The following is a 21,906-nucleotide window of genomic DNA, read 5'->3' on the forward strand; positions in this document are numbered from 1 at the left end:
GACACGGGTGAGAGCGGAGGGCAATGCGGGTGTATACTAGGAGGACACAGGTGAGAGCGGAGGGTAATGCGGGTGTATACTAGGAGGACACGGGTGAGAGCGGAGGGCAATGCGGGTGTATACTAGGAGGACACGGGTGAGAGCGGAGGGTAATGCGGGTGTATACTAGGAGGACACGGGTGAGAGAGGAGGGTAATGCGGGTGTATACTAGGAGGACACGGGTGAGAGAGGAGGGTAATGCGGGTGTATACTAGGAGAACACGGGTGAGCGGAGGGCAATGCGGGTGTATACTAGGAGGACACTGGTGAGAGCGGAGGGCAATGCGGGTGTATACTAGGAGGACACGGGTGAGAGCGGAGGGTAATGCGGGTGTATACTAGGAGGACTCGGGTGAGAGCGGAGGGTAATGCGGGTGTATACTAGGAGGACACGGGTGAGAGCGGAGGGCAATGCGGGTGTACAGTGCGGAGCAGACACGGGTGAGAGCGGAGGGTAATGAGGGTGTATACTAGGAGGACTCGGGTGAGAGCGGAGGGTAATGCGGGTGTATACTAGGAGGACACAGGTGAGAGCGGAGGGCAATGCGGGTGTATACTAGGAGGACACGGGTGAGAGCGGAGGGCAATGCGGGTGTATACTAGGAGAACACGGGTGAGAGCGGAGGGCAATGCGGGTGTATACTAGGAGGACACGGGTGAGAGCGGAGGGCAATGCGGGTGTATACTAGGAGGACACGGGTGAGAGCGGAGGGTAATGCGGGTGTATACTAGGAGGAGACGGGTGAGAGCGGAGGGCAATGCGGGTGTATACTAGGAGGAGACGGGTGAGAGCGGAGGGCAATGCGGGTGTATACTAGGAGGAGACGGGTGAGAGCGGAGGGCAATGCGGGTGTATACTAGGAGGACACGGGTGAGAGCGGAGGGCAATGCGGGTGTATACTAGGAGGACACGGGTGAGAGCGGAGGGCAATGCGGGTGTATACTAGGAGGACACGGGTGAGAGCGGAGGGCAATGCGGGTGTACAGTGCGGAGCAGACACGGGTGAGAGCGGAGGGTAATGCGGGTGTATACTAGGAGGACACGGGTGAGAGCGGAGGGTAATGCGGGTGTATACTAGGAGGACATGGGTGAGAGCGGAGGGCAATGCGGGTGTATACTAGGAGGACACGGGTGAGCGGAGGGTAATGCGGGTGTATACTAGGAGGACACGGGTGAGAGCGGAGGGTAATGCGGGTGTATACTAGGAGGACACGGGTGAGAGCGGAGGGTAATGCGGGTGTACAGTGCGGAGCAGACACGGGTGAGAGCGGAGGGCAATGCGGGTGCATACTAGGAGGACTCGGGTGAGAGCGGAGGGTAATGCGGGTGTATACTAGGAGGACACGGGTGAGAGCGGAGGGTAATGCGGGTGTACAATGCGGAGCAGACACGGGTGAGAGCGGAGGGTAATGCGGGTGTATACTAGGAGGACACGGGTGAGAGCGGAGGGTAATGCGGGTGTATACTAGGAGGACTCGGGTGAGAGCGGAGGGTAATGCGGGTGTATACTAGGAGGACACGGGTGAGAGCGGAGGGTAATGCGGGTGTACAGTGCGGAGCAGACACGGGTGAGAGCGGAGGGCAATGCGGGTGCATACTAGGAGGACTCGGGTGAGAGCGGAGGGCAATGCGGGTGTATACTAGGAGGACACGGGTGAGAGCGGAGGGTAATGCGGGTGTATACTAGGAGGACACGGGTGAGAGAGGAGGGTAATGCGGGTGTATACTAGGAGGACACGGGTGAGAGAGGAGGGTAATGCGGGTGTATACTAGGAGGACACGGGTGAGAGCGGAGGGCAATGCGGGTGTATACTAGGAGGACACAGGTGAGAGCGGAGGGTAATGCGGGTGTATACTAGGAGGACACGGGTGAGAGCGGAGGGCAATGCGGGTGTATACTAGGAGGACACGGGTGAGAGCGGAGGGTAATGCGGGTGTATACTAGGAGGACACGGGTGAGAGAGGAGGGTAATGCGGGTGTATACTAGGAGGACACGGGTGAGAGAGGAGGGTAATGCGGGTGTATACTAGGAGAACACGGGTGAGCGGAGGGCAATGCGGGTGTATACTAGGAGGACACTGGTGAGAGCGGAGGGCAATGCGGGTGTATACTAGGAGGACACGGGTGAGAGCGGAGGGTAATGCGGGTGTACAGTGCGGAGCAGACACGGGTGAGAGCGGAGGGCAATGCGGGTGCATACTAGGAGGACTCGGGTGAGAGCGGAGGGCAATGCGGGTGTATACTAGGAGGACACGGGTGAGAGCGGAGGGTAATGCGGGTGTATACTAGGAGGACACGGGTGAGAGAGGAGGGTAATGCGGGTGTATACTAGGAGGACACGGGTGAGAGAGGAGGGTAATGCGGGTGTATACTAGGAGGACACGGGTGAGAGCGGAGGGCAATGCGGGTGTATACTAGGAGGACACAGGTGAGAGCGGAGGGTAATGCGGGTGTATACTAGGAGGACACGGGTGAGAGCGGAGGGCAATGCGGGTGTATACTAGGAGGACACGGGTGAGAGCGGAGGGTAATGCGGGTGTATACTAGGAGGACACGGGTGAGAGAGGAGGGTAATGCGGGTGTATACTAGGAGGACACGGGTGAGAGAGGAGGGTAATGCGGGTGTATACTAGGAGAACACGGGTGAGCGGAGGGCAATGCGGGTGTATACTAGGAGGACACTGGTGAGAGCGGAGGGCAATGCGGGTGTATACTAGGAGGACACGGGTGAGAGCGGAGGGTAATGCGGGTGTATACTAGGAGGACTCGGGTGAGAGCGGAGGGTAATGCGGGTGTATACTAGGAGGACACGGGTGAGAGCGGAGGGCAATGCGGGTGTACAGTGCGGAGCAGACACGGGTGAGAGCGGAGGGTAATGAGGGTGTATACTAGGAGGACTCGGGTGAGAGCGGAGGGTAATGCGGGTGTATACTAGGAGGACACAGGTGAGAGCGGAGGGCAATGCGGGTGTATACTAGGAGGACACGGGTGAGAGCGGAGGGCAATGCGGGTGTATACTAGGAGAACACGGGTGAGAGCGGAGGGCAATGCGGGTGTATACTAGGAGGACACGGGTGAGAGCGGAGGGCAATGCGGGTGTATACTAGGAGGACACGGGTGAGAGCGGAGGGTAATGCGGGTGTATACTAGGAGGAGACGGGTGAGAGCGGAGGGCAATGCGGGTGTATACTAGGAGGAGACGGGTGAGAGCGGAGGGCAATGCGGGTGTATACTAGGAGGAGACGGGTGAGAGCGGAGGGCAATGCGGGTGTATACTAGGAGGACACGGGTGAGAGCGGAGGGCAATGCGGGTGTATACTAGGAGGACACGGGTGAGAGCGGAGGGCAATGCGGGTGTATACTAGGAGGACACGGGTGAGAGCGGAGGGCAATGCGGGTGTACAGTGCGGAGCAGACACGGGTGAGAGCGGAGGGTAATGCGGGTGTATACTAGGAGGACACGGGTGAGAGCGGAGGGTAATGCGGGTGTATACTAGGAGGACATGGGTGAGAGCGGAGGGCAATGCGGGTGTATACTAGGAGGACACGGGTGAGCGGAGGGTAATGCGGGTGTATACTAGGAGGACACGGGTGAGAGCGGAGGGTAATGCGGGTGTATACTAGGAGGACACGGGTGAGAGCGGAGGGTAATGCGGGTGTACAGTGCGGAGCAGACACGGGTGAGAGCGGAGGGCAATGCGGGTGCATACTAGGAGGACTCGGGTGAGAGCGGAGGGTAATGCGGGTGTATACTAGGAGGACACGGGTGAGAGCGGAGGGTAATGCGGGTGTACAATGCGGAGCAGACACGGGTGAGAGCGGAGGGTAATGCGGGTGTATACTAGGAGGACACGGGTGAGAGCGGAGGGTAATGCGGGTGTATACTAGGAGGACTCGGGTGAGAGCGGAGGGTAATGCGCGTGTATACTAGGAGGACACGGGTGAGAGCGGAGGGTAATGCGGGTGTACAGTGCGGAGCAGACACGGGTGAGAGCGGAGGGTAATGCGGGTGTATACTAGGAGGACTCGGGTGAGAGCGGAGGGCAATGCGGGTGTATACTAGGAGGACACGGGTGAGAGCGGAGGGTAATGCGGGTGTATACTAGGAGGACACGGGTGAGAGAGGAGGGTAATGCGGGTGTATACTAGGAGGACACGGGTGAGAGAGGAGGGTAATGCGGGTGTATACTAGGAGGACACGGGTGAGAGCGGAGGGCAATGCGGGTGTATACTAGGAGGACACAGGTGAGAGCGGAGGGTAATGCGGGTGTATACTAGGAGGACACGGGTGAGAGCGGAGGGCAATGCGGGTGTATACTAGGAGGACACGGGTGAGAGCGGAGGGTAATGCGGGTGTATACTAGGAGGACACGGGTGAGAGAGGAGGGTAATGCGGGTGTATACTAGGAGGACACGGGTGAGAGAGGAGGGTAATGCGGGTGTATACTAGGAGAACACGGGTGAGCGGAGGGCAATGCGGGTGTATACTAGGAGGACACTGGTGAGAGCGGAGGGCAATGCGGGTGTATACTAGGAGGACACGGGTGAGAGCGGAGGGTAATGCGGGTGTATACTAGGAGGACTCGGGTGAGAGCGGAGGGTAATGCGGGTGTATACTAGGAGGACACGGGTGAGAGCGGAGGGCAATGCGGGTGTACAGTGCGGAGCAGACACGGGTGAGAGCGGAGGGTAATGAGGGTGTATACTAGGAGGACTCGGGTGAGAGCGGAGGGTAATGCGGGTGTATACTAGGAGGACACAGGTGAGAGCGGAGGGCAATGCGGGTGTATACTAGGAGGACACGGGTGAGAGCGGAGGGCAATGCGGGTGTATACTAGGAGAACACGGGTGAGAGCGGAGGGCAATGCGGGTGTATACTAGGAGGACACGGGTGAGAGCGGAGGGCAATGCGGGTGTATACTAGGAGGACACGGGTGAGAGCGGAGGGTAATGCGGGTGTATACTAGGAGGAGACGGGTGAGAGCGGAGGGCAATGCGGGTGTATACTAGGAGGAGACGGGTGAGAGCGGAGGGCAATGCGGGTGTATACTAGGAGGAGACGGGTGAGAGCGGAGGGCAATGCGGGTGTATACTAGGAGGACACGGGTGAGAGCGGAGGGCAATGCGGGTGTATACTAGGAGGACACGGGTGAGAGCGGAGGGCAATGCGGGTGTATACTAGGAGGACACGGGTGAGAGCGGAGGGCAATGCTGGTGTACAGTGCGGAGCAGACACGGGTGAGAGCGGAGGGTAATGCGGGTTTATACTAGGAGGACACGGGTGAGAGCGGAGGGTAATGCGGGTGTATACTAGGAGGACACTGGTGAGAGCGGAGGGTAATGCGGGTGTATACTAGGAGGACATGGGTGAGAGCGGAGGGCAATGCGGGTGTATACTAGGAGGACACGGGTGAGCGGAGGGTAATGCGGGTGTATACTAGGAGGACACGGGTGAGAGCGGAGGTTAATGCGGGTGTATACTAGGAGGACACGGGTGAGAGCGGAGGGTAATGCTTGTGTATACTAGGAGGACACGGGTGAGAGCGGAGGGTAATGCGGGTGTATACTAGGAGGACTCGGGTGAGAGCGGAGGGTAATGCTTGTGTATACTAGGAGGACACGGGTGAGAGCGGAGGGTAATGCGGGTGTATACTAGGAGGACTCAGGTGACAGCGGAGGGTAATGCGGGTGTATACTAGGAGGACACGGGTGAGAGCGGAGGGCAATGCGGGTGTATACTAGGAGGACATGGGTGAGAGCGGAGGGCAATGTGGGTGTACAATGCGGAGCAGACGCAGGTGAGAGAGGAGGGCAATGCGGGTGTATACTAGGAGGACACGGGTGTAGACTAGGAGGGCAATGCGGGTGTATACTAGGAGGACACGGGTGAGAGCGGAGGGCAATGCGGGTGTATACTAGGAGGACATGGGTGAGAGCGGAGGGCAATGTGGGTGTACAGTGCGGAGCAGACGCAGGTGAGAGAGGAGGGGAATGCGGGTGTATACTAGGAGGACACAGGAGAGAGCAGAGTGCAATGCGGGTGTATACCAGGAGGACACAGGAGAGAGTGGAGGGCAATGCAGGTGTATACTAGGAGGACACAGGAGAGCGGGTGCATACGAGGGGGGCTATGCGGGTGTATACGAGGAGGACGTGTGCTGTCAATGGACTCGTTAGTTCTAGACAGTTATAGGGGACGCATGTTGTCGCTCCTAAACGGGAATATCTCCTAAGGGTATGTGCACACGATCCGGACAGGCAGCGCTTTGGTCGCAGAATACTTTATGCTGTGTCTAAAGCGCTGGTTATATGAACGCAGGTGAATGTGTTATTGAACCATGCGGATTCACCGCATTGAATACATTGTACTGATCAGATTTCTCTTGCGGAGACTAGCGACTCCATAAGAGAAATTGACATGCTGCTGTCTGGAAAGATGCACCGAATGTCCGTGTCTGCTGCTGATCTGCAGAAGCACGGAGCCTCATAGTGGACATGGGATTTCTACAAATCCATCCTCTAGCCGCTGCGGGTTGGAAGCTGCATAAGCACACAGCATCAAACCCACAGCAGCTCCTGATCATGTGCACACACCCTAATACATCCCCAGATGGCGGGGGATCAGGGGCCTCAGTGTTTCTTGCAGGGTTTTGTCCCATTAGTAGTGTAGGTGGCAGCACAGTAACATGGTGTCTGCTCTACTGATATCTCAGGGATAATTTCAGCTGTAGGTTTGGCCACGACTGCGGCATAATGTTACCTGTGAATTTTACCTTACTGATAGAAAGCGTTTCATAGTGGGAAATCTACTGCAAAAATAAGTGATGGGATGTACAACCCCTGGCAAAAATTATGGAATCACCGGGCTCGGAGGATGTTCATTTAGTTGTTTAATGCTTCAGTTGTTTCCCTCTGCTTGGTCTGAAAAAAATTACCCTTAATGAGTACCACATTTGTAATCTTGATTTCTTTTGGTGTTTCTTAAAGCCCTAAAGTTGCCATTTGAAATGACTTTAGTTTTGTGCCATGTCTGTGATCTGCTTTTCTTCAACAACATTAAACAACTGAAAGAACATCGTCCGAGCCCGGTGATTCCATAATTTGTGCCAGTGGTTGTAGAAATCTGCAGTGTGCTCTTATATTTGAGGATTTTTCTCCTTCCTATGAATATGGTTTTTACACCTTGTTCGTATGTGTGGGATTGTAAACTGGTGTGGATTTGTCGTGTGGATGCATCGCAATGCCTGAACATGAACATGGCTGTACTGTTTGGCTTATATTAAAGTGAACTTGTCAGCATGGTTTTATGTAATGACCGGTCTGTAATGGCAGTAATACTGATCACATTGATGCCTTCGGTGAAGAAATCCGCTTTGTGGTTGTTCTTTAATACCTGTCACCAGGACTCGGGGCATTGCAGGAGTCACTGTAGGAATGTTTTGTAAAACGGAGTCCTAAGGCCTGGAGTCATCATAAGTGACTTTCTTTTGTCTTGTTATATTTGTTTCCATTTGTGTGCCAAGTTTTTACAGAATAGTGCACCCAGTTGATAATGTTTTTATCGTAACAGAATTTCTGAACAGCACAAAAATAAATCCATGTTCACATTGGGTTTTACTCTTTTCAGTGACTTTGTCTTAGCTTACGTCCAAAATGGGATTCTGGCATACAATGACTATAATGATGCAGACTGAGTCGGTGTGTTCTGTTGTGCATCACTTTCGGACTTGGAAGCCTAGCCAAGGCGGACAGCAAGACATGGTTTAGTACGTCTTGTTGCCTGCCTCCCAGAAGTGTATACCGTCGAAAATGATGTATGACAGAGCACCCTGATTCCTCATGTGTTATTAATCAATTGCCCAGCCGGCGCCTTTGCCCGAATCACGTTTTGTGGGGCCGCGACAGAGCCACTGAATGTAGAGTCAACGCTATTTGAACAAACCTTAAGATAGATTTTGTACTCCACAAGGATCCTAGAGTACAATCACATAGAAATTTTGCGACATTTCAATAAGTCACAAATTTATAAATTAGGCTAAAACATTGGGTTAAAGAAAACAAAAACCAAAAAAAAACCACCCAAAACCTAGTAAAGTTACCTCAGTGGTTAGCACTGAAGCCTTGCAGCGCTGGGGTCCTTGGTTCACATTCCACCAAGGACAACATCTATAAGGAGTTTGTATGTTCTCCCCGTGTTTGCGTGGGTTTCCTTCGGGTTCTCCGGTTTCCTCCCACACTCCAAAGACGGATGGGAAATCTAGATTGTGAGCCCCAATGGGGACAGTGATGATGATGATTGTAAAGTGCCGTTTAATATGATGGTGCTATATAAGCAAAGAACAACAAATAAAATAAAGGGAACCGGTCAGCTGCCCTGTCTCCCCTAAACTGCACCATGTCTATTGCGGATGGTGATTGCTGAATAAATGTAAAATCAATTGTAAACCCTGCACTCGCACTGTGTAAACCAGGGGGTGACTATAAATGAAATAGTGAAAAAGGCATGATCCAAAAAAGCAAAATTGGGACCGTTTCACTCTTGAAATAAAGGCACTAAGACCATGATAATCATGGCCCTTATTGTAACTTGTGCTTGAGTACTATTGTGATTATCAGTAATCTTGTGTATGTCATAGGTCTTCAATACAGTGTGTGAAAAATGAGTTGCAACAAAGGATTACAGGCGAAGTCTCACCCCAACCAACAGCTGCCAGTCACTCCCAGCCTAGCCAAGCGGAAACAGGTTCAGCAAAGGTACGTACAGCACACTCCGCTATGAAGTCAATCGTTAAATACAATTTTTTTGGACTCAAATTTTGCCTGGACCCTCGCATCTTTCTGCTCTCTTCCTTCATCTGCCTCCTCTTCCTTTTATTTAGCTTAGAGTCTTGATTTTGGCTGAGAGGGAACTTGTCCCTCTCCAAAAAAAACTACCTGCTGATATAGGGTTAATATGCTGGTGAAACGTTTTTAAGCCATGTCTGGCAGGGTTACTGGAGTGGCGGCTACAGGGAGAAAATGTTCTATTCTCCATGGAGCTGCTCCTTCTTATCATTGGGGCAGTGCTGGGAGTTATCAGTCACTGCTCCCTACAGTGACTGCACTGTAATCACTCACACATTGACTGCGTGCGTGCAGAGAAAGGCTGCCAAAGCAAAGGGGAATGTTTAACATGCGGTGACTAATGGCTCCATGACTTCCAATGCCTGGAAGTGAGCAGCGGCAGGGAGAATGGAACTTCATTCTTTTTTTTCCAATTAGGCTGACAGGTATGATTGGATTATTGGAAGATATTTACCTGCAGACTACCATGATAGCTGCAGGTACGTAGGTTGTTTTTTTTAAACACACAGGTATCCTTTAAGAAGTAAGGTGACGACAAAAAAGTGTGTGTGTGTGTGTGTGTGTGTGTGTGTATATATATATATATATCTCTCTGTGATGCACCAACTTTAGGGTGCATCTCCACTTTAGATGAGGGGGGGGGTTAAGGGGTTAATCATTTTAAAAACTGTAGTGGTGGTCTAAGGAAGTAGATGGGCTAATTAGCCTAACTTCAGTGGTCTTGGGTAGGAGGGGAGCATTCATATTTTAATACGTCTATACTACAGGAGAACAGTAGCAAGATGGTGAAGAGTCTTCAGTTTTTGTTGCTGGGGTATAACTAGATATGAAGGATAAAAAGCAAAATCTGACAAGGGGATGGGCATGATGTATGTGAATTACTGTAGGCTGTAATTGCTCAAGCATTGCTATATAATCCCTGTAATCCAGTGGTGTTGGGCTTCTTCCTCCATTACTTGGTCATCTAGCCCTATAAATTGTGCCTAGTGGTGGTCAAACATGTGCACTGCTGCTGAATTCACACCATTTTAAGTTTAGTGGGGTCTCTAGTCAGATCCTGTAGGCTGGTGTTCTATGTATTTAATTGGAAAGCCCCTAGAAGAGGCTGCTCCTCCATCTGGTGTGATGTTAATATGAGGGAGTGATAATGTTTTATTTACAGCAAGAATACGTGATAAAAATTGATATCCGTGTTTTATACAGTAAAGCACAGGAGTGGGGTATTGCAGAGATTGTGGTCTTGGTAAGTGTGTATTCCTGACCTATAGACCGCAGCAATACTCTGGTGCTGAGTTTCTGCTACATACAGGAACACTGGGCAGATAAAAGTCCCACAGTGACAGTAAATCAATGTGGTGTAGAAAGGTTAAATGGAGGATCGTGGCAATGTTCCTTCTAATTGGACATGTGGGCGTTGATTGCTGGGTATGCACGCTAGCAGACAGTATGTGAATAAGATGGAGATAAACTTCAGCACTCAAGTTGTATATGAGGAACATAATTTTATTCAATGAAACTGACCCATAGGCTGACAGATTAAGCCCAATGTTTTGGCCGTATAAGGCCTTTTTCAAGCTATATCTGTGCCAAAGAACAGAAAATATAATGGTGTTTTTTATAATGAAATGTATACCAAATTATTCACAAGAAATAATACATAATGAACAAAAGCAAAAACGCATAAAGATATACTGCAGTGTATGTTCATTACTTCATAATGAAGAGGATGAGGATAAAGGGAAATTTCAGCCTGATATAACCTTGTATTATGTGGATCATCCATTTAATGAAACTGTTCCAAACACCAGGCATATCTCTAGAGGACCTGTACAGGGCTGTGGAGTCGGTAAGCCAAACCACCGACGACTCCTCAATTTCCCTGACTCCGACTCCATGACAGTCTCCACAGTGCTACCTCACTACTAAGCATGTACATAAAGTGCAGCACAGATTCATCTCAACTAAAAGCCCAGATCCTTAGATCAGGAACAGAACAGACATTTATAGGACACTTCATAACTCTCCCAAATTCTAATGAAAACATTTACAGGACATACTGCATTGGACTACTGTACCCAATTTATTATATATTTCTCCAATACCCCCCCCCCCCCACGACAGCACCAAAGGAGGATGTCACCCCACCCTAATAGGGACAGGAGACACAAAGAGGTCAAATAGCCCCTCCCTCCAGTGTTTTTCCTGTCCCTATTGGGATGAAGAGGTCATCCAGGGTGCTAGGTGCCAGGCCAGACATCTACCCATACCTTCAAGTTGGGCAGCTGGGACCGAGAGGTCTTCTCCTCCTCCCTGTAAGCTGCTCCCGTCTCCTCCGGGACTCGGGACCCCCATCCCCACCGTGTCCGCACTTGCGGGTAAGGTCCGGTGGTTGTCGTGCTGGAGGCCTACTCGAGCTATCCAGCTCTTCACCCCTCTCAGGCGGCCTTCGGAGCGGCTCAGACCATCTCCATAGCGGAGGAGATGCGTGCCGGATCCTGGAAGTGACACGGACCGCTGGATCAGGTCACTTCCGGTCTGCGTTCCACCCAGGAACGCAAGAGCCTAGGAACGGCTGGAAAGTGACATGGGATGCCGGAACAGGGTCCCTGAGGTTACTTCCGGTCCGTTTAGGTCGCGCGCACACAAGGGAAAAAAAAAGGGGAGAAAACTGCAAGTGATCGCAGGTGCTCCAGCTTCCCAAGGGGGAGGAGCTTCCCCACCCCCCTCCCCAGGGGAAGGAGGGAGAGCACTGAGTCCAGTTGCCTATATAAGAGCCCTGGACAGAAGACATCTTAAGGTAGGACCTAATCCGTTTTTGTATATTATACACTGGATGGTCGAATCTATCTTCTCCATGTCTGCAGAGCCCAGCGCGATTCCAGTCCCAGTAAGTTCTGGCACTCGGGGTCCTTTCCTAGGTGCAGGTTAAAATTGATACAATTAATTACCCTTCTCCCTCTTTTTTAGGGGGACAAGGATCCTGCACCAGGAAATAAGTCTAGCCAGAAGTGTGCTATATGTGCAAAAAAGCTATCTTCAAACAAAAATTATCTATGACAAAAATGTACGGAAAAAATTATTAGGGAAGAGCAGCCGTCTTATAGACGAAATCAAGGGGATAGTCTGTCAAGAGGTTCAATCTTCATTGGCCTCCTTCTCCCGATCCACTTCTGATTCCAAAGGCTAAGAAGAGGAAGATTAACCTGGAAGAAAAAAGACTCGGACTCCCAGAACGAGAGATCCCTTCCAGAAGACCTCATAGAGGAGGGTGAACTTAGCCCAACAGAGGAAGGTCTGGGAAAATAAGAAATAATAATTTTCTGTCACCCATGACGGCACAACGAGAGAGGGGATCCGCCCTTCAAGGACAGGAAACCTTCAAGATAAAAAGGGCGGCGCCTCTCTCCGCCTCACTGGTTTCCTGTCCTTGATGGGGGACCTTCCTTCTCGTCGGCGGCGACAGCAGCAGGATCATCTTACTGGGGCCGTTCGGTTGTGGCAGGGCACAGTCTCTGCTGCGGCCGGACCCGCGGGCTCCGGAAGCGCCGCGCCGGGCGCCGACATCTGGTCTCCTCGCGTGCGGGCGTTCGCGGCACCTACACTACACCCCGCATCCCGGATGTGACGTCACGTCCTCTGACCCCCGGTGTAATTTTTTGGGGGGGGGGGTACCGGAAGCTGCGGGAACGCCGGCCGGTGATCTCCCTGGTGCAATGAGGGTACTTAAGGGTAGATCACCGGCTACGCAGGGGCGCAGTGCACCATAATGGCCTCACAGCAGCCCTTCCCACCGCATCAGCAACACGAGCAGCTGACCATGCTGCAGCTGCAGCAGCCCGAGGAGATGGAGCAGCAGCCTCAGTGCCAGAAGCGCACCCAGAAGCAGCGTCCACTGCAGAGCAGGAGCAGTGGGCATTCTGGGACACGCAGCACTCAGGATTCAAGATCCGGCCGGCATAGCTCATGTAGGATCGATGATTCCGTGGTCTCCCAAGGATAAGTGTTGGCTACCGTCCTGCCTCCCGTTCCGGTACCCTGTTTTTATCTACTGGGTGGTGAGTGAGCTACGTGAAAGTCGACATATTAATGTAGACTTTTTTTCTGTTTTGTCTCTCTCTCTCTCCCTCTCCTTCCTCCTTTATATGGTCAGGATGTCCCTAAGAATGTACGAGGAAGTCCAAGTACAGAGTATGTTCCCTGTGTGAACGGGGTCTGACTAAAGACTGGTCCAAAAAGTTATGCCAGCCATGTATTGAGGAAACAATTTCAAAGGGAACCCCAGATTTTGCTTCAAATTTAAAAACCCTTATTAGGTCTGAGGTTGAAAAATCGCTAAAATCGTTTTCCCAGGCAAAAGAAGCGTCCCAGACCCATAGAGCAAAAACCCTACCCACCTTTTCAGACTCTGAATCTGACTAAGGAATGCTGGATGACTCCACTGACTCTTCCTCTTCGGATAGCGAGGCAGGCACAGGTCATTGTTTTCCCCTAGAAAGTGTTGATAGCTTGGTAAAAGCCTTCAGGTCCACAATGGGGTTAGTTGACCAGAAGGCAAAAAAATCGGTACAGGATAGTATGTTCGGTACCTTGGATCGGAAGAAACAGAGTTTTTCCGATAAACGATAAGGTGCAGGGACTTATCAAGAAGGAGTGGGATAGGCCGGAGAAAAGGTCTTTTTCTATCCTCCTTCAAAAGGAAATATCCCTTTGATGAGGAAGATACCGCTTCCTGGCATAAAGCCCCGAAGCTGGATGTTGTGGTGTCCAAAGCTTCTAAAAAATTCTTCACTCCCTTTTTGAAGACACAGGGATGCTGAAAGATCCACTGGACCGGAAGGTAGATACCTTCCTTAAGGGTACTTGGGAGTCATCAGCGGGGGCATTGAAACCAGCCATAGCAGCAACCAGTACGGCAAGATCCCCGTTGGTTTGGTTAGACAGGTTAGAAGACCAGGTTAAGAACGAGTCACAGGACTCCATTCTATCCTCTCTACCAGTATTGAAGGAAGCTGCGGCCTTCTTATCTGACACCTCTGCGGATTCTGCCAGATTTGCGGCCCTGTCTAATGCTGGCCGTAGAGCGGTCTGGCTAAAATGTTACCCAGGGGATATACAGACAAAAGGAAAGCTATGTTCTCTTTCGTGTGAAGGAGATTTTCTTTTCGGTACCTCTCTTGTCACATGCTTTCTCAAGAATTGTGTCAACAAAAAAGGATTTCCTAAATCTTCCTTCTAGGCTTTTAAGTAGTGTTGAGCCACCCCCGTAGTGTTCGAGTTCGGTTGTCGAACACCCGTGTGTTCGTCGAACACCTTCGAACACCGTTAAAACCAATGGCAGGCAAACAAAAACACATAGAAACACATAGAAAACACCTTCAAAGGTGTCCAATAGCTGACAAACTGCTCAGAAGACACAACTAACACATGGAAAAGTGACAAGTACATATAGTCATGCGAAAAGAAAAGAGGTGGAGGAGTAAAAGGAGGGGGAGACACAGATATAGGCATGTCATGCCCTTCTAAAATCCAAAAAGTGAGAAGCCGACACGTTCAGTCCGCTCCTGCCCGTGCCACCTCCGCGTCGCCGGGTTTGTGCCAGAGCCGCGGTGAACCCTGACGGCCAGCCCCCCTCTCCCAATACTGGTGCCTGTCCGCTGGTGGGTCGAGCGAGCCCCCCTGTGGTGGAGGCAGCTCTAAGCTTTTTAATTTAAATTGTCTCTCTAATTTGAATGAATACACTTTAAATCCATTTACAAGGATCTATTGGAGGGCAAGTCTCATGCCAGCAGCCGCGTAATTCCAGCTCCAGTAGCGTCCACTAAAGCTGCTGCAGTTAAAAAGCTTTTATAAGGATCGAGCTCGGCTGTCCACCGCAAGGCATCCTACTGCCAGTCCCAGCCCCTATGCCTTGGGGTGCCTCCTGATGCTCTTCACTGAGTATCCCGTGGTCCCGAAGCATTTCCTTTGAAAAAATGAAGTGTCCAAACTACAGGTGGTGTAGCTTGCTTAACAGCCGGGATAATCCGCTGACTAGCAGACACTGCTACTAGGCACAAAGTATTTCCTGGGCTAGATGCAGTTAAAAATTTGTAATTAGATACTCTCGTTGGATGCTGAGAAAGCATTCCATAGAGTCTCCTGGCACGCCATATGATTCTCTTAAAAAGCTTGGGGTAGGGGTCTAGGGGACCCGTTTATAGCCAAAATCACGGCCCTGTATCGCAATACGTCACCTAGGCTGAAGATAAATGGAACTGTAGCACCCTGAGGGCTCGGTTGCTACAGAGGTATTGCACCTCACCCAGAGGTGTGATATCTCACTCTCAGGTAAGGATGGAGTGTGGATCAGGACCCCGACACCTGCATGCATTACACCACATTGCCGTGGGGCAGGGCAACCAATATGCCTCTGAGATGGGCACGACAGTCCCTGTCCCTGGCTGGAGTGGGGGGAGGGAACACTGAGGAAGGGGAACCCTGTAGTGCAGGAGCAGGGAGGAAGCAGTTCCTGGGTGCATTGAGAAGGGAGTATAAAAGGTGGGCACCATCTTAGTTCAGTGCAGAGAAGTCTGACCAGAAGTGGCAGGGAGCAGGGGCTCTGCATGAGCTCTGCTCCGGAGGCGGGCCTAGTAACAGAGGCCCAGGCCTGGAAGAGGGAGAAGGAAGGAAGAGGAGCGGAGAAGGCTCCAGGAACGAGGAATGAAGGGATCCCAGGGGTGCGGACGGGCGAGTTGCCACCGCACGCCCGAATCCACCTGCGTGGAGGGGTCAGGCCAAAGGGGGAGACCGGTCCCCGAAACTAGTGGAGGCAGGAAACGACCCTCAGCTAGAAACCGGAGGCAGTGACATTTTATGTGGCGCAGCCCCTCGCTACACCCGCTAGGAAGGCACCACATAGGGTCAGGGAAACTGGCGCCAAGTTTACCAAGAGTAGGCCCGAGGCAGCCGGACAGAAGGGTTGGTAAGAAAGGCCAGACAAAGGACACACAAAGGGGGTCCTGTGAAGCGCTCCAAAATTATCTGGGAGTTGTCTGAGCCCCTCACCTGGTGAGCACAGTACGACGTGGGCAGCCGTTACCTGCAGACGTGGTCTGGATAATAAGAACTGTGAGTAAAGGCCCTGAACTGCATCACTGACTCCGTGTCGTTACTGCTGCTGCCCTGCACCATCACCCCCATCCTCCGCATACACTGCCCTGAGGCTATACTCCTCCCGTGGGGAGTTATGCTACGCTCTGCTGCACCCACAACACCAGCCTCAGTGGTCTGCCCTGCAGCGGCGGTTCACTCTGACCGCAATCCACGGGTGGCGTAGTCGGACATTTAAACATCAAAACCACATAAATAGTTCCGCCACTGGTTTGACCACCCTGAGCCACGGAACCGGGTCGCCGCCACGAAGACTACAACCACCAGCATCCACCAAAAAGGGTCCGGCTCCGGGTGTCCCAAGGCCCAGGGGGTGCATCAGAACATTTTCATCACCTTTCACAATCACCAATGGGACAAGGCAGGGATGTCCTCTGTCCCCTCTCTTATACATCCTAGTGACGGAGCACCTGCTCTCATCAATTAGCCATAACCCCAATATTAGGTGGATTGAGGTGGGAGGCACCGAGTACAAGTGCTCTCTATTTGCTGATGATGTCCTAGTATATATCACTCAATCACATATATCCATCCATGCTGTTATGGCTGAAATAGATCACTTTGTTACATGGTCAAATTTTAAAATCAATGCAGCGAAGTCTGAGGCCCTCGATGTCTCCCTCCCCAAATCCATATAGGATTCCATCCAGTCCAACCTTCCCTTTGCCTGGCCCTCACAGGGTATCAAATACTTAGGAATTCCTATTCATAGAGACCTCTCCCATCTATGTTATCTTAATTTTGGGCCCTTTATTGAACAACTCCATACAGACCACGGTTGGCAAGTTAGAACTGTAAGATTCACTACGTGAACCACTGGTGTTTTGTGGAAAAGCACATGTACACTGTGTTCCAAATTATTCTGCAAAAAGTGTTTAGGAGTGATAAGGGAAGAATTTGTTTGTTTGTCAGTTAAACTCATTGATGGTGATGTGTGTCAGGGCTCTTTATATCACTGTAAGCAATTGCAGACACCTGTGCTAATTAGTTTGGCAGGTGTGTCCAATGAAAGGCAAGACTAATTAAGAAGGCTGTCTCACATTATTAAGCAGCCTACATTTTCTGCCAAAATGGGAAAGAAAAAGGATGTGTCGGCTGCTGAGAAGCAACAAATTGTGGAGTGTTTAGGTCAAGGCATGACTACAATCAACATTGTGCGATGATCAGGATGAAGTGTCTTGGTGATCAAGAAGTATGTAGCTGATTCACAGTACACACGTGTGCGTGCTGATAAGGGCAAATTGAGGACTCTTTCCTACAGGCAATTACGTCAGGTTAAAAGAGCAGCGGCAAAAAAGCCTTGTCATAGCAGCAGACAAGTTTTTGAAGCTGCTGGTGCCTCCAACGTCCCCCGAACAACAAGATGCAGGGTCCTTCAGAGGTTTGCAGCTGTGCATACGCCATCCTGTCGACCTCCTCTATCCACTTCACACAAGCAGAAACGGCTCCAGTGGGCTAAACATTACATGAAGACTGATTTCAAAACTGTTTTGTTCACGGATGAGTGCCGTACAGCGCTCGATGGTCCAGATGGATGGAGTGGAGGATGGCTGGTTGATGGACACCCCACGCAAACACGGCTAAAGCGCCAACAAGGAGGAGGTGGAGTAATGTTTTGGGCTGGAATCATGGGGAGAGAGATTGTTGGCCCCTTTAGGATCCCTGAAGGCGCTAAAGATGAACTCCATAATGTATTTGGATTTTCTCAAACAGCACTTCCTGCCATGGTTCAAGAAGAAGAACCGTGTATTTCACAGCAAGATCATTTTTTTGCATGATAATGCACCATCTCATGCTGTACATAAAACATCTGCATCTCTGGCTGATATGGGCATAAAAGGGGACAAACTTATGGTGTGACCCCCATGCTCCTCTGACCTCTACCCCATTCAGAACCTCTGGAGCATCATCAAAAGGAGTGTCTATGATGGCGGGAGGCAGTTCACATCTAAGCAACAGCTCTGGGAGGGTATTCTGTCCTCATGCAAAACAATTGAAGCAGAAACCATCCAAAACCTGACAAATTCAATGGACGAGAGAGTTCAGAAGCTCCTTTCGAACAAGGGGTCCTATGTGAAAATGTAACATCACCTAGAATAAAGTTTTGAGTTGAAAACTGTTTGATTTCAGTTTCTAATAACCTGCTAATGCTTATAATTTCAAAAATGACCATTTTTTTGGTCTTTATTAAAATGAAAAGGTTGATCGAAAAGTTTGGGGGATCTAAGAGTGTGGCAACCCAGTAGTCATGATTACTTCGAATTCTGACAATATGAGGGTCATGTTGCAGGTAGTGCAGCAAGAAGGCACTTATGTGTCTTGCGCATCTCGGAGCCCCAAAATTATTTTCCGGGCTAGATGCAGCTAAAAATTATTATTAATTTTAAATCTGGTGGAGCTTAGTATAGATGGCCTAATAGGATCAGTGCTGCACACTGCTACAAAGCCCAAATTATTTTCCAGCCAAGATACAGATAAACATGATTAGTAATTTGAAAGCTTAAAACAGTTGGTAGGGTGATTTTAACCAATCATCAAGCTTTTACTCTCCCCAGGATGACACAGGGGTAGAAAAGTCGTTTCGGATCCATGATTTGTTCATCTTTATGAACGGGAGTCTGTCTACATTATCAGTGGAAAGCCGCGTGCGCTTTTCTGTCAGCACACCACCAGCAGCGCTGAACACACGTTCAGACAGAACGCTGGCTGCGGGGCATGACAAGATCTCCAAGGCGTAAGTGGCTAGCTCCGGCCATTTATCCAGATTGGAAGCCCAAAAAAAGCAAGGGTCCAGTGACACAGTCATGGCTTCAATGTTTACTTGGAGATACTCCTGTACCATCGTCTCTAGGCGTTGACTATGTGTCAGACTTCTTGTCTCCTGTGGCCTTGCAAAGGATGGGCTAAAAAAGTGGAGAAATGATTCCGCAAAATTGATGTTACCAGCAGATACTGTGGTTCTGTTACGGTTTGAGTGCTGAACACTTGACGGTCCCACGGTTGGCAAGTTGGAACTGTGAGATTCACTACGTGCACCACTGGTGTTTTGTGGATAAGCACATGTAAGATTCTGCAACAGTCTCTGCTGATACTCCTGCATGCGTGCATCCCTTTCTATGGCAGGAATAATTTCGGCAAATTTACTTTTGTACCGGGGATCTAACAGTGTGGCAACCCAGTAGTCAGGATTATTTCTAATTCTCACAATTCGAGGGTCATGTTGCAGTTAGTGCAGCAAGAAGGCACTCATGTGTGTTGCGCATCCAGGAGCACCAAGTCCCTGTTGTGTTGGTGGCGAGGTAACAATCATGCTTCCTTCCTCTGTCCTCTCCCCCCAACCTCGCACAACAGAAATGTGATCAAGGTCTCCCTCATCTGATGAGTCTTCCATCAGTTCGTCCTCCACTTCTTCCTGGGCTCCTGCACCTTCCTCACTAGTTTGGCTGCTACCATGCGCCCTGGTAAAACCATCTCCCCCACCCTCACATGCCTGCCGCCTTGGTGCTGCCGACCGTCTGGACCTTGCAGATGTTAGCCCTTCCGCATACAACTCCTCCTCCTCTACTTCCTCCACCTCCTCTTGTGCCACCACCTGACTCCGAATTCTGTTTAACATGTGCTCCAGCATGTAAATCACCGGAATAGTCATGCTGATAATGGCATCGTCAGCACTAAACATCTTCGTCGCCATTTCAAAACTGTGCAGAAGGGTGCATAGGTCCCTGATCTGAGACCACTCCTCCAGCGTGATTTGCCCCACCTCTGGATCTCGTTGGCCCAGGCTATACGTCAGAACGTATTGCACCAGGGCTTGTCGGTGCTGCCACAGTCGCTGCAACATGTGCAGAGTTGAATTCCACCGGGTAGGCACATCGCATTTTAGCCGGTGAAGTGGCAGGCCCAACGACTTCTGTAGAGATGTAAGTCGCTGAGCTGTGGGATGCGAACGGCGGAAGTGAGCACACAGCGACCGTGCCCTCTGCAGAAGGCCATCTAGTCTGGGATAGTGGGCTAAAAATTGCTGGACAACCAGGTTCAACACGTGAGCCATACAAGGCACGTGTGTGACATTGCCCCGGCGAAGGGCCGCACCCAGGTTTGCAGCATTGTCGCACACGGCCTTCCCTGGTTTCAGGTCCAGTGGAGCAACCATTCATGAAATTGGTTCTCCAGAGCTGACCACAACTCCTCAGCTGTGTGACTCACATTTCCCAGACATTTCAATGTAAAAACCGCCTGATGACGTTGAGCCCTACTGCCAGCATAGTAAGGAGGTGTGCAGGATCCCTTCTGCGCAGTTAGAAAGCTTGTGGCATGACCAGACAGGCTTTGGGTGCAGGTGGAAGACCGAGAGGAGGTTGAGGAGGCAGAAGCAGTGGAGGAACTTTGACATAAAGAGGATTGACACACAACTCGTGGGGACGGCAAGACTTGGACAGCAACCCCTTGTCCTGCTGTCACCATAGTTACCCAGTGCCCAGTCAGCGACATGTAACGCCCCTGTCCATGCCTACTCGTCCAAGTGTCTGTGGTGAAATGCACCCTGTCACACACAGAGTTTCTCAAAGAAGCGGTGATGTTGTGTGCGACATGCTGGTGGAGCGCAGGCACACCTTTCTTTGAGAAGTAGTGCCGACTGGGCATCTGGTACTGGGGCACTGTGACGGACATAAGGTCTCGAAAATCCTCTGTGTCCACCAGGCGGAAAGGCAGCATTTCTGTAGCCAAGAGCTTGCAGATGGTGAAATTCAACCTCTTAGCTTTCTCATGGCTAGGAGGAAATGGTCTTTTACTTGTCCACATCTGAGGGACCGAGGGCTGGCTATTGTGCTTAGACGGGGTTGATAAGGGTGTCCCCGGCAAACTGCCGGTCTGTGAGGAAGATGCAGGCGGACATGTTAGGTTGCCTTGATCCAAAGGTGGTGCTATCGATGTCGGACAGCGCTCAACACCAGCTGGTGTTACCACCTCCAAAGAAAATGATGACCTGCCAATCACGCTGGCTGTTGCGGGTAAAGAGGTGGCAGGTCTGTGCCCCAAAACAGGTGTGACTGCTGTCCCCCCAGTCACAGAGGATGAAGAGGCCGCGGATGCACAAGATATGGCAGACGGTTGGCCTGGCCGGCTAGGCCGCATTGTAGCACACTGAGCTTCCCACTGCAACTTATGCTTCATGTCCATGTGCCGGTTCATGCATGAAGTACTCAAACTATGTATTTTTTCGCCTCTACTTAGCTTTTGCTGACAAATGTTACAGATAACACGAGTTGGGTCATCTTTATCGATCTGAAAAAATGCCCAGGCTATGCAAGGCTTAGCACCCATGCGACCTGAAGAGCCACCACGACTTGTGGTGAGAGGCAGAGTTGTGTTTGAGGATGCAGTTGTTGACGTGCTTCCAGTACTACGTCTCTGTCCAGGAAGGCGCAACCTGACCTCGTCGTCACTAGCATCTTCCTCCACCTCCTCTGCTGACCTCATCTCTTGGCTGACTGTGGGTTGACAGTAAGTGGGATCTCCAACCTCATCATCATCACCCTGTGCGTTATCACACCCGTCGTCCTCAGAGCCAACCTGTTCCTGTCCTGACAAAAAACTAAAGTTGTCGCTCCAATCAGGTATTTGAGTCTCATCATCGTCTTCCTCATTGTCTCCACCAACAGGAGTTACAGTTTGGGAATGAGGGTCTACATTATGGTCAGAACCTTCTGCGTCTGGTCCTGGATCCGACTCATAAAGATTCTGGGCATCAGTGCAGATCATTTCCTCGTCTGGATTCACAGAAGCGCTGGAGTCGACCTCTGATTCCCAGGCTATAGTATGAGTAAACAGCTCTGCAGACTCAACCATCTGTTCTACCTCATACTCAGA

At 51.0% G+C, this 21,906-nt stretch overlaps 1 long non-coding RNA gene across 5 annotated transcripts in view; it reads left to right on the forward strand.

Annotated features, from left to right (window-relative positions):
• The window catches only part of LOC141165837 (uncharacterized), an 86,560-nt gene that overhangs the window by 48,362 nt on the left and 16,292 nt on the right, over positions 1–21,906 (forward strand). For 3 of the 5 annotated variants that reach the window (XR_012251212.1, XR_012251211.1, XR_012251215.1), the window contains exon 2: positions 8,679–8,796. This is a non-coding gene — a long non-coding RNA (uncharacterized lncRNA). Of the gene's footprint in view, positions 1–3,441; positions 3,464–3,836; positions 3,855–8,678; positions 8,797–21,906 lie in introns of those variants that run through there. The other 2 variants (XR_012251214.1, XR_012251213.1) reach the window with 2 other exon arrangements.

Source organism: Phyllobates terribilis, unplaced genomic scaffold, assembly GCF_046119375.1.
Source record: "Phyllobates terribilis strain yellow unplaced genomic scaffold, ASM4611937v1 Scaffold_11__3_contigs__length_659146591, whole genome shotgun sequence".
Taxonomy (NCBI): domain Eukaryota; kingdom Metazoa; phylum Chordata; class Amphibia; order Anura; family Dendrobatidae; genus Phyllobates; species Phyllobates terribilis.